The sequence below is a fragment of the Corvus hawaiiensis genome, chromosome 1 (assembly GCF_020740725.1).
Source record: "Corvus hawaiiensis isolate bCorHaw1 chromosome 1, bCorHaw1.pri.cur, whole genome shotgun sequence".
Lineage (NCBI taxonomy): Eukaryota > Metazoa > Chordata > Aves > Passeriformes > Corvidae > Corvus > Corvus hawaiiensis.
This window is the reverse complement of record NC_063213.1, coordinates 84252168-84264934: the sequence shown is the minus strand read 5'-3', so window position 1 is coordinate 84264934 and position 12767 is coordinate 84252168. Positions and strand designations below refer to the sequence as shown.

At 36.6% G+C, this 12767-nt stretch overlaps 1 long non-coding RNA gene across 1 annotated transcript in view; it reads left to right on the top strand.

The window, feature by feature from the left end:
• Positions 1 to 12312, top strand: part of LOC125335326 — a 55248-nt gene extending 42936 nt beyond the window's left edge. Inside the window, exons 2-4 of the long non-coding RNA XR_007207417.1 lie at positions 7143 to 7553; positions 8328 to 8385; positions 11829 to 12312. This is a non-coding gene — a long non-coding RNA (uncharacterized LOC125335326). The remainder of the gene's footprint in view (positions 1 to 7142; positions 7554 to 8327; positions 8386 to 11828) is intronic.
• The last annotated feature ends 455 nt before the right edge of the window (positions 12313 to 12767 follow it).

Here is a 12767-nt window from a genome sequence, read left to right as displayed (position 1 = left end):
AAAGAAGTGCGTATACAATGTTAGTATTGCAAAATAAGAACAGATGGAGACCTCTGAAGCTGTAAATAATTCATTCCATAATTTCATGTTTTACTGCAGGGAACAGAGTTAAACTTACTAGATTTTCCCAGGTGACTTAAATGACTTGATTTGCTTCAAAGCCCTTGTGAATTGATACTTCATAGATCACTGAAATTGTATTACTTGAGTTATTCAAGTATGTACTAGAAATTCCAGGCTTTCCCTCTTTGACTTTCCATATTAATATATATGTCTTCCACAGAGCCACTCAACAACACACACTGGAAAATAAAGAATTTTATTGATTATACTGTAAGATCACTTTTTTTTTTGTTTTATGTGACACTGGACACAGGTCTGTGTTTGGTTCTCTCTAGTACTATCCCAATATAAACACAAACCAGAATAAATACACTGGTGACATTCAGGTCATGTGTCAGTAGAGAAATGATATTTACATCCTTTCCAAAAGCTGATATTCTGCAAGAAGTAGAGGTTTTGCAAAAGAAGATATGCAGGAGATAAGTAAAATGAAAAATAAAGTTAGAGGATTTTGAAGATTTGATTAAATGGAAAGAAGCAAGACCAATTTTTCATGAGGTCTATCAATTTCCTGAAGTCTGAAAGCTGCCAGAGTTCCCAATGTGTTAATCTGTGCCTTCTGAACACTCCTTGCATTCTCTTCTAGACTGAATCAAGAGTGAGTATATGCCAAGATATTTTCTGCAGCACTGACACACTGACCATCCTGAGAAGGGAGCCGCCTAGGTGAAGCACCTTTCTTGTCACTCAATCAGATTCCGTTCTCTCAAAAAAAACAAGGCAAAAAAGAGTGTGTTTGCAAGATGTTGCCCCAACAATTTTGGTGCACAGTGAGGATGCAGGTACATGTCTCTCTGTTTGGATGTAGCTTACATGTACTGCCAGTCACAAGTGTGAGTGATTCTTGCTCAGCTCTGGTACAAGCCCAGACAACTGTATAACCATATAACCTATTTCACTTATGCTTGTCAGCATCCTTCTACTACACGGATGCAACTAGAATTTTGCAAGGTCCAACATCCCTGTTGGTCTGTTGCTTTCCTTGTGTGTGGAGGATGTCTCTGTGGGGTGACATACTCATAGGACCTTACTGTTCTCTACAACTACCTGAAAGGAAGTTGTAGTGAGGTGGATGTAGGTCTCTTCTCCCAAGAAACAAATGGTAGGACAAGAGGAAATGGCATCAAGATGTGCCAGGGGATATTTAGACCGGATATTTAGATTGGATATTGGAAAAAAATTATTCGCCAAAGCAGTTGTCAAGCATTGTAACAGGCTATCTAGGGAAGTTGTGGAGCACTGTGGAGGTACTTGAAGGATGTGTGGATGTGGCACTGAGGGACATGATTAAGTGGTAGACTTGGCAGTGCTGGGTTAATGTTGGACTTGATGATCCTAGAGGTATTTTCCAACCTAAATGATTCTGTGGTTCTATAATTTTCCACAAATCAGCTTCTACCATCAGTAGATTAAAAATGCTGAAACACATTTTAATATCTTTGATTCAAATTTATTCTTTATTCCTTAAATGCTTGAAAGATTTTACCATGAATGAATATTTACAGCTGAGAGAGAAGTAAAATATTCTTTTTATAATGAAAATTGTTCCTGCTAGTAAACTAAGCACCTCTATAGTCTGTTAGAAAAAGAAAACTCTACTTTATAATGGAAAGGACAATTTGGGTTTAGAGTCACTGTCTTTTAATCACATTACTTTAACTGTACATTTCAATAACATTTAGTAAGTTAATAATGCATTTTATGTACAATAACCTTCAAAGAGAAAAGTCTTAATGGCTTTCAGATAATTTACTCTGTTGGAACTGCAACAAAATTTTTCATATACAGTATTGCTTTTTTGCTTTAATGGAAATAATGATTTTATATAGCACACATTTATTTTATGTAGCCAGCCTTCCAAATTGAACAAACTAATTAACAGAAAGAATAGTAAAGGTCCAGCTGAGTGATAGGGTAACCCAATATGTCTTTAAGCCACAGCCAGCTTAGAAGAAAGCACACAGGGAAAAGTGACTGAGTATCAAAACTGGGTAATATCTCATGAAACCAGAAAGACTAAAATGTACAGTTGTGACTTTTAATGCATTGCCATGCACAGACTTTCCTTTACCGGTGAGATTTGCCATCAAGACTAGAAGAAAGTGTATTTTATTTCTACATCAGAAAAAGGTGTGGGTTTTTTGCTTTGCAGGCTACTGTGAACTTCCTGCATTTCTCCCCACCCTTAAAGTCAAGGTTTCATTTGTATGTCACCCAGTGATCTAGACCCCGTAAAAGGAGATGTACAAAGGCTTTATGATAGCAGTCAGTAGCTTTATGAGAACTTCCAGTACATCCCTTTAGGCACAACTGTACTGTTTGCAGCAAGGATTGAAGTCATCACTTAGATAAACAAAACACTTTGAAGGGTTAGTCTCAGTCCAAGTGTGGGTGCTTTCATTCTGGGAGAGTGGTTATGACAAGATTGACCCACAGAGGACAGATAAGTCATGCCACACTTGCTGAGTTCTGAGTTACCATCAGGTAGAAGGTAGCATAAGAAACTAAAAGATAATGAGTTAACAGGGTGGCTTAAGCTTTGTTTAATAGTTCTAGCACCCATGCAAGTGCAAAATTTATTCTTGAAAATTCAATACTGGTTTCTAGTTAAATCCTATATGTAGATTCATTGTGTGAATAATAATACATTTCTAAGAAAATATAGCTCTTCAAACTTCAAGAATTCTTTACCTTTTATCCAGAAAATGTCAATCCATGTGAAAGGATTTGATTCACCGTTAGCTATTGTCTCCATGTTGTCATCGTACATGACAGAAGTTTTGCCTTTCCATGTTCCTTGGTGGAATTTTGTCACTTCTCTTCTTCCTAGGCTGGTGTCTGAACACTTCTCTACTTGGAGGTCCAAAATATGTTTCTTCTTGCACTGTTGCAATCTATGGATAAAACAGTCTTCTCAAAACAAAAATTCTGGGTTTTTTTTATTTATAGATGCAAGTCATTAGAGAAATGTTTTTTAAAAAGTCTTCCACACTGGTCTATTATAAGAATGGAAATGTCAAAACTTCTAGAGATACTTTTGAGAGGGCTCAGATTTGAATCTTGTTCTTTCAAAGAATTGGTCCTATTTTACTGCCTAAAGTTTTCCTCATAGACTAACCATAGTTCCTTTGATTTTTGTTATTCATTGCGGGCTGCTTCTGTTCATGGTTTAAATACTGTTTTAGGCTGGCAGGCATGGAGGCAAAATATTCAATGTTGGTGGCTAAACTGCTGTCAGGCAACTACTGAAGATAACATAGTTTGAGCTGCTCCTACCTTCCTTTACCTTGCCCTGAACAATCATCTGTTGAATTGAATAAAATAAGCGAACTAGAATAATAAACTTCCCAACTAATCAGATATAAATAAAGAAAATATTATACGGTAGAACTATATTTGGAATAGATGGAGCCACAAAGTATTTTATCTCAGGGTACAAAATGCCAGAGAATGGCAGAAGGATTCACTGAATGTGACCTTTGAGTGGATGCATGCTTGCAGAATAATTAATTCTGGTTATTAGCTGGCGCTTTAATTGAATTTAAATAGATGATAAACCCAAAGTTTGTTACTGCACCTTTTGCATGATAAATATTAATGCTAATTTCAATGGTGTCAGAAAATGAATCATCAGTCTCTGCCTGTTATGTGGGATAAAACTCTTAGGATTTGTTTCTTATCTCAGATGCATCTGGGGCAAAATAGAGCTGTTAAATATTTCATCCTACACTGAGTTCATCTTTCAAAAACATATGATATTATTACTAGATCTTCACATAACTGATTGAGTTCTTCATTCTTCTGGGAGTCACTATCATCTGTTTCAATATGTGTGTAGGAAGGATTTCCTTCTAAAAGCAAAGGAGCCACTTTCTAGACAGAATATAAAACAATAACATGCAGAAATACCACAGCAATGTGCCAACATACCTTTGCTTTTATTTTGACATCTCTCCCTCCTATGCCTGAGTCAGTGCGAGCGTTTTAACTGTATTATATTTTCATGGCAGAAAAAAGAGTAGAAAGCACAAAAAATCCCTGTGTTTTTTCTCTAACTCATTCTTTCAAATTCAGTTAGTATTTACACACATGACTGATAACTGACTTGGACTTGAAACTTTTTATAGTTCTTTTCTAAAAGGATTCAGTTGTGGCAAATATATTGGCATAAGATGGGTATTATCCATAAAAGGAAAAATGCTCCTGTGTTAGAGTTAATACTGAGAATCTTATACTGCTGTATAAGCAAAACTTTACTGTATTATTGCACCCAAGATGTTTCTGCTCAGTAAATGGGTTAATAAATTGAAGCTTCAGGATTTCAAATCATATTCAAATTGAAATATTTGGGAAGGGGAGTTGTTGACATTACTTAATCTTATCAAATAATTTGCATGATAGCCTTTATTATGGGTCAGTTCTCTATCAATGCAAAAGTTGGGAATGAAATTCTCTAAGTCAATGTTCTGCCTGTGGCTGAAGAGAAGATTTGCTTTTATTCTGGAAATGAATCATACAAGTTCTGACAATAAGATGATGAGAAACATGTGCATTATTAACTATACCAATATTGGAACTAAATAATAGAGTAGTTACTTTTTCTTTGCTCCTGGGCATGTTTTTTGATGGCCCAGTGAAAAACTACTCAAAGTTAATTTTGAAAATAATTTCAGTTCATGCACACTCCATGGATACATAGAGTATAGTGGGGAAAATTTATGCACTTTTTTCCAGGGAATATGTTTCAATTCTTCACAGGTGTTTATTCTGACTAGGTAGCTGCATGTCTTATACCTGTTAAACAGTGGGGTGTGGATGAACTGATCCATAAAGGTAAAGCCTGAGACCCTTGTCTCTCTTGATGCCAAAAATCTGCCATAAGTGACACAAAGAGTAGTAATTGTGAGGTTTCTAGTGGTGCTAATTCCACTGATGATCAAGGTACATGTCAGCATGATTGAATCACTGTGTTTTGGCTGTTCTTTTAAGGATTTGTGATATCACGCACAGTGTTTAATCAAAATAAAGTCTTCAAAGCTGAGCATCAAAACCAGAAAGTCTCAACATGTCTCCCAAAGCCATGTTTGGCCTTGCACAGTTGTGTTTTGATTATCTCCAGCCATGGAGACTCCACAGCCTCTGGGTAATTCCTAGGTTTAAATGGAATTTGCCATATTTTAAATTTTGCCTATTGTCTCTGGCCCTTTAACTGGAATGACTGAGAAGAGTCTATCTTCTTTAATCTCTTTCATCAAGTACTCATAAACATTAAGAAGGCTGCCCAAGCCTTTGTTTTTAAATCTTGGACTCTCTTGAAGTACATATCATCATGATCTTTTAGGTATTAAAATCATTGCTCTTCCTTCTATATTGTTATATACCAATTTTCTTTTATCCTAAAATTTCCAAGGAACAAGTTCCTTACAAAAAATTTCTGGGTATTCCATCATATCCCAAACAGTTCAAACTCAAAAAAGACCAGTGAACACACACAGATAACAGGAACTAAGACTGACAGCCGGAACTAAGACATATTGCTATTACTTGAATATTGTCTCAAATTATCACCCTGATATTAATTACAGAACATGAATACACAGAGAAAATGCATCTCCTCTAGTAAACAAAGGTTTTCCATAAGGCAGTGTGTTCTTACATTAGCTTTGCTGCATTTCTATTCCCCTTCCCACTTATCTTTCTATTTTAATTGCCTTTTTCCCCTTTCGTTTTGACCTGTGTTGTTTTGAACATTTCTACACTTTTTTTTCTGTTTCCCCCTTTATCCTGCTCTTTTAGTATAGGCTTTCCTCAGGTACTCTTTCCTCGGGTTCTTTTTCCCTCCTGCTTTTTTCCTTTTCTTTTTTTTTTTTTTTCACAAATAACAGGTTTGAGGTCAGCATCTGGGTGCTAAAAGGCAGACATTTTGAAGCACCAATTTTAAACATGTCAGCTGAAGAACTAGAAAACTGTGAATCATCTTTTGAAAGTGCAAAATATGTAATTTAGAATCTATTGCAATTTAGTGTGGTTGGTCTTTGATTATATTTCTTCTGCACTGCCTGATAAGGTTGTTGACCCTTTAAAAAAAGCCTTCCAATATGGCATAAACTCCATAGACCTGACAGATGTCTGCAGAAAAATGAGTAGCCCATTTCTGAGTTCACTCAGAACTTTACTATGAAGGACTAAAAATGACAGCTGAGGATAGGAGGCAAATAGGTTATGTATTCTGAGGGTCTGAGATGAAGGAAACTACAGTTTTGGGAGTCTGTTCAGGTCCTGAATTCTGCTTCTAGCTAGATTCCTCTATGGGCTGATTCATCAGCCTGGAGAGTCAGTGTGGGATTATTTCACAGAATTAAAGAAACTGAGGGGTGGTCTGGAGGTCATCTTGTACAGCCTCCCATGCAGAATGGGCCTGCCACGTTCCCAGTTATCCTTTTAAATCCATTATACAATGGGATGTCAAAAGATAGCAGTTTACGATTCAGAGTTAATATAGAAGTATTTTCCTCTTTCTTTTTCTTGGGAAAGCTTTTATCATGGGGAAGAAAACTGTTTAGTGAAGTTACCTGGTAATGTCTTCTGCAGCTGGTCATCTCTTAAGGCTTGCCAGGAGGACATACAACAAGAAATAAGGAAAGTTTCTAAATAGCTTTTCAATTACTTTTATTAGTTGAAGACAAGCAGAGCTGTTTTCCCAGAAGTAGGATAAGATGGAATAAAAGGTGTTGTGTTCAATGTATTGTAAAATTAAAGGATGTATTCTCCAAAGTGTGTTTTTGCCAAACTGTGATGGGCTTAACAGCTTGGGGAGAGGCATTTGCATTTTAAATGAGAAGAAACATTTAAAAATGACTGTGTGCATTTCCACAAAATATAATATCTCTATAGCTAACCAGGGTTGAGTGAGACCTGTGAGAGCTGTCCAGCTTTGTGCTAGAGAGTTATGACTTGCACAAGGGGCCTCCAAACTAGTTCTGCTGTCTCACTGTTTTTTGTTCCTCTTGTGCTTTCAGAATTTCCAAAGGGAACAGAATAGGTACTGGTGTTCAGCTGTCCCAATGAACTATGAAAAATACTCTGACAAACGCTGAAATACTACCCAGACATTCAGTAACAGTGTCTGACAAACAGGTCTGGTTTGTTCATCAAAAACCAGCAAAACAAACCTATGGCTCCAGATTCACTGCACAGGAACTGAGTGCACAAGTTGTGTCCTTCAACAGCATCTCTTATAACTGCTCTACTTTAGAAGGCCTCCATAATATGGAACAGGTCAATGAAATCATGTAGCCTTCTGTCTCCATGGCCTCCTCTGGTGTAACTGCAGGGAGTGACTTACCGTTCCTCCAGGATTCTCAGTGAGGACTGGGTGCTGACTCTCCAGATCGTGGTCTTCACAGAACTGCTTCTCAACTTCTAATAAGGTTTGGAGGATTTGAAAAAGATAAAGAGAAAGGAATCTTCTCTAACTGTAGAAGAAGGCAATACTCCAGTGACAAGGCTGTGAATAGTAATCCACCGAAAAGATAAGAAGATAAAACACTATAAAATGTACTCAGACATGTATTCCTACTACAGCAGTATTCTGTCTCAAAAAGTGGTAGTAGGAGATACAGTTTAAACACAAAATATTTTAAGTAGGGAAGTTACATGATTTTTATGACAATTTTAGATAAATCTTGCTAAAGGAAGGTATGTTTTTATTCACTTTTGGCTTATAGCTAGAAAAAATTAAGGCAGATCTGTAGGAGTGGGATTTGGTTCAGTAGCAATAGAAAATGATTGCTTGCAGGAACTGTGAATGAGATCATGACAAAGTGTAGGAAAAACTAAAATTCTTGATGAAAGAAACTATAACTCTTCAGATAAATTATGCACCTGGTGTTATCTCATAAGGTACAATCATGAAGTGATGTATGGAATTTTTTCAAGATACATATTAGCTTAGAGGTCTGTGTTCCTACTTCATATTTACCACAGATACACGTGGAGAATCAGCTACTTAGTACATCTGGAAATTTTTTGAAATGAGATAGCACAAAAATAGTTGCATAGAGCATACTATGTTTTTTTCACTGTATTCTTTAACATTGCTTTAAAGTTGTCTGTGGACATGGGTGGATGTGCAATCTATCGCTTCTTTTTTATAAGGTGCAAAAAATATTGATGATTGTGTATTGACTTTTTCCCCCTCCTAGGTAGAAGAACACTGGGATCTCATTCTCTACAGCTGCTCTGTTTTTCCAAAGGAACGAGGTGACAAGATTGTGGGTTATTCAATCACTTGGGTTGCCTGTTTCTGTGGCAGTACGAAGCAATTGGATTTTCCTTTAAAACACCTATCTTTAAATGATCCATGTCTAGATCTTTTAAATATCCCTTGTTCTGTGTCTTTGATGATGAGAAGGCAGGAGAGGCAGGATTACAGTAGGATCATTTTCCTCATTTGTACAACCTGTGGCTGATATGCAAGTTCAGCAACTGCTCAGGCAGAATGAAAATTACTCTCAGAAAACAAGGATAGGATGTCTCCCCCACTTCTTTTTACTGCACATCTGGAAAGGGCTGTTATGGACAAGTTCCAGCCCACTGAAGGAATGGAGTCACAGTGCTATAGTGCCCACTACAAAAAATGGCTTTTTGTCACATCCCCTGGGCAGTGAACCCAAAGCACAGTCATGAGCAGGTATTGGCTTATCCTTAAAATGCTGTTTATTACCTGAGGCCACAAGGTGAAGAAGGACTCAAGAGGAGCTCTTGGGAACTTTTAGTTCAGAGGCTGCACCAGCAGGCAGTGCTGCCTTTTCTCCCTCATATGCTTTGCTTCCTCACAGAAGCATTCAGTGTCAAAAATAGGCTTAAGATAATGCCCAGTGCCTCCGGGCTTCATAATGAGATGTTAGCCACTAGATGTTGCTCACGTTACTCATTCTCCTGCTTTCCACTTTCCTGCTTCATTTTGCTCAGGTTGATGCTGACTTTGTACAATTGCCCATTTCACAAGACTTTGGATACATGAATATAAAGAAATATCATCAAGAAAAGAAAGTTTGCATTAAAATGTTCATCATAATAGAAATTACCTACTTATAACCCCTTTGAAAATCCTGTGCACACCGGGAACACTTGACCCTAGTGACTGGATTTATTTTACACTTGGACTGTCATGCTTAATTTGTTGTTCTCATTTGCTAGATAAAATGTTTTTAGTCCTCCTATGTGTCAGTCTTTCATTAAAAAATATTTATCAGCTATTGGAGAAACTAATTAGATGACTATTTTGACTTCTGAAAGTAAATAAATAACAAAGAAATTATATACAGGGTGCTTAAAATAGTACCAGCACCTTCTTTACTAGCACCTTATTCCTTTTTTTAATTTTTTTTTTGCTGTTGTTTTTTCTTTTGTTCTAACTTTACATACTTCCTTTTATTTCTCTATCACAAGTTATATCTAACAACAACTGCTTTTCCCATGGAAATTCAACTATAAATATCTCCAAAATAATAGTAGGAGTACACGAAGCTTATTCATTCATGGGAACTTATTCATTCTCTTGCCATCTTCTGCTACATCTTCTCTTTAAAAATTCAGCATTTTAGTATTTAGGAAAAATTATAACTGTTAAATGCAGGCACTGCGCCTGTTGTCATTGTGCTTCCATTATAACCCATTTTTTGTGGATTCCAATTCAGCAGTCAATGTGCAGGTAATATCACTGAATCATAAACACCACGTTTTTTCCTCCAAATAATTCTGGTTTTTGAACTCATTGTGTTCAGTTTCTTTCCTCAGGATGCTGTTACATTGATATAGATGGGAATTAGACTTTAGTAGCTAGTGTTTTCTTGCCAAGTAATGAGTTTTAGTTAAGTGTGGTTAGTTTCTACTCTTACATGAATATGAGTATCTGTTTATGTAGCCCATCTTTCCAATTGCTGTCAAACAATTGGAAAGATGGGCTACATAAACCAGTAGGGCAGAAGACTGTATTACAATATCAAGTCACGTGAGTCTAATTATTTACTTAAAACATTCATACACGCACACTCACACACTCTCTCATATTTCTATACTTTTATATATAAAATTTTAGTGCTTCATCGAATTAGGGATTTAGACAATTGTCTAGCAAGAAATTGTTTAACTGTTTTCCCAGTAGTGTTAGTATTGATATGAAAGAAAGCCTAGAGCCTACACAAACACAATGCAACCAAATGTAAATGTTTTCCCGGTTGCACAACACAATGGGTAAGAAGAATTGTCTCAGTCTGAGCCTCTCAGAGCAGGCTACAGTTAAATTAATTGCATGGAGGGAATAGAGTTTAGAAAGAATCATTATTGACTTAGCTAAATATCCTTTTTCTCAGTTCTTTCAAGCTTGATTGCAGGGCGAAGCTTCTTCACATGCACTAAAACACAGAGAAAGTAGGATAAAAGAGAAACTCTGACTGATCTAAGTTAATGGAGAGCAAATGTCAACTAGGGGATCAAACTTCCTTGTGTTAACTTTAATTGCCATCTCCCTGCACAGAGCTGTATTTGAGAGGGACAACACTGACTGGCTCGTGGATTCCCAACAGGAAAAGGTGACTAAATGAAACTGACCGCAGACAACAGGCTTTGACAAATGGTCCTTTTAGATGAATTACATTAACTTTGCCTCTGTGTCTTGTAGGAAGGTAACAGAACACATGGATTTTATTCATTCATGCCTCATAGAGGGAAACAGAAGTTGGATAAGTAAAGAAAATCATAGAATCATGGAATATGCTGAGTTGGAAAGGGCCATCAGGATCATTGAGTCCAACCCCTGGCCCTATGCAGGGCACCCCAAGAATCACAACCTGAGTTATATGACTGAAGCAAAATAAAGCAATTTGTAAGAAACAAATGTTGTTGATTCTCGTGGAGCAAGAGGTGCATATTACCAATCAAAATAGACAAGAAAAAGCACGCAGAAAGAAAAACAAACCTTATTTGTCTTACTGCAGAATATTTTGCAGATCCCAGAGGTAACACAAGGCCATTTTATGTACTGGTTAATCTGTGTTGTAAAATAAAATTTGAATGTGATTGACCATATGCTGAAAATAAAGCCAAATTTAAAAGTGTATATATGTCTGCACAACCAATTCCCATCAGAAAAGAAAGCACTTAATATCATTTTGAAATATATATTTACCTGATAAAAAGGGTAGATAACTCTAGAATTGTGAATACTTAGAAATACCTTTACAAAAGGAGATCAGTGTGTAGGAGCATGCACTAAAAAGGAAATGAGATTTCAGCTGGAGAAAGCACTGATAAGAGGATATTCCCTAGTCTCCTCAGTGCAACACCTAAATACAGACAGTATTTTGGTAAACAGAGCAAGCAATATCATGTTAAAGCAGGAGCAAATGCTTTATTTGAGATTTTCCAATACATATCAAAATAGCCTTATAAAATTCTTCACATTCACTAAGAAAGAGGTCTGGAGGCACTGAAGCAACTGATCACAAAAGTGTAAGAAAACATTTTAATATTTTGTGAAGATGTATATAGTACAGGAGAAATCAAACAAAAATGCTATGTATGGAAGAACCACCTTGTAAAAGCAATATAATTTCCAAAGCTGACAAATGGGTTTATTTGGAGAGCTAACTATAACCCTATTTATCTTTGCTTTTTGCTTTTCTTTTTTTTTTTTTTTTCAGTGAAAAAGCAAAGAGCAGAATTAGGATGAATTGGGAAGCTTCCCAGGGTAATGAAGAGTAGCACACCATCTGTTTGAATGGGAAAAATATTTGATCAGTGAATGTTCCTCATCCTGCTGTGCAATACAGAGGTAAAGGTTCTTCTAACAAAATGATGCTATGTAATCTGAGTAATGGCAACTGAATTGAACAGACAGTAAATGCAAACCACCACTGACTCTTGGGACACCTAAAATGCAACCAAGGTATGGCCAGTCTGTCACATAACAGCTGCGAAAATTATCTTTCTACCATGGCCAGAAATTTTCTAAAGCTAATAATCTGATAAAACTTTTCTCTCTTTTAAAGATGTATCAGTGGGAAATTTTTGACTAATGGGCTGGTAAAGGACCTGAAGAAAAGGTGATTTAGAAATCTGTGCTATGCTTTGAAAGGAAAGCTGAAGTACAGAGGAGCTGAAATGGATACATGGAGGTTTTGTTTTCAATTGGACACAATATAAATGCCAGGCCTTTTTTTTCTCTGCCCATGCACCCTTATTCACACTTACTCCAAACAGTATAATGCTGGTGAAAAGTATAATACTGCTTTTCATGTAGGTGTTCAACAGGTAAGTAGGTAAATGGTCTTTAAAGTATGTAAGGGCAGATGTTGCCACCCTTTTAAAGAAATCCCATTGGAAGTAATACATGGATTGTTCTTGTGCACCAGTTTTCACTGCTCTCAGCAAGAGGACTGCATGCTTCAGTTCATGGTACAATAGCAAAAGTTCTGGGGTGAGGTTGAAATCATCTGGTCATGTCAGATGCTGAAGAGGCATTAAATGAACAAAGGAACCTTCTGAATGAAGAGGAGAAATCCATCCATAAAGAAAGTGTCTGTCTAACAAGGAAAATGGGAGGGATTTTTGTACCTCTTACTGGAAGATGGGTGCTCTTC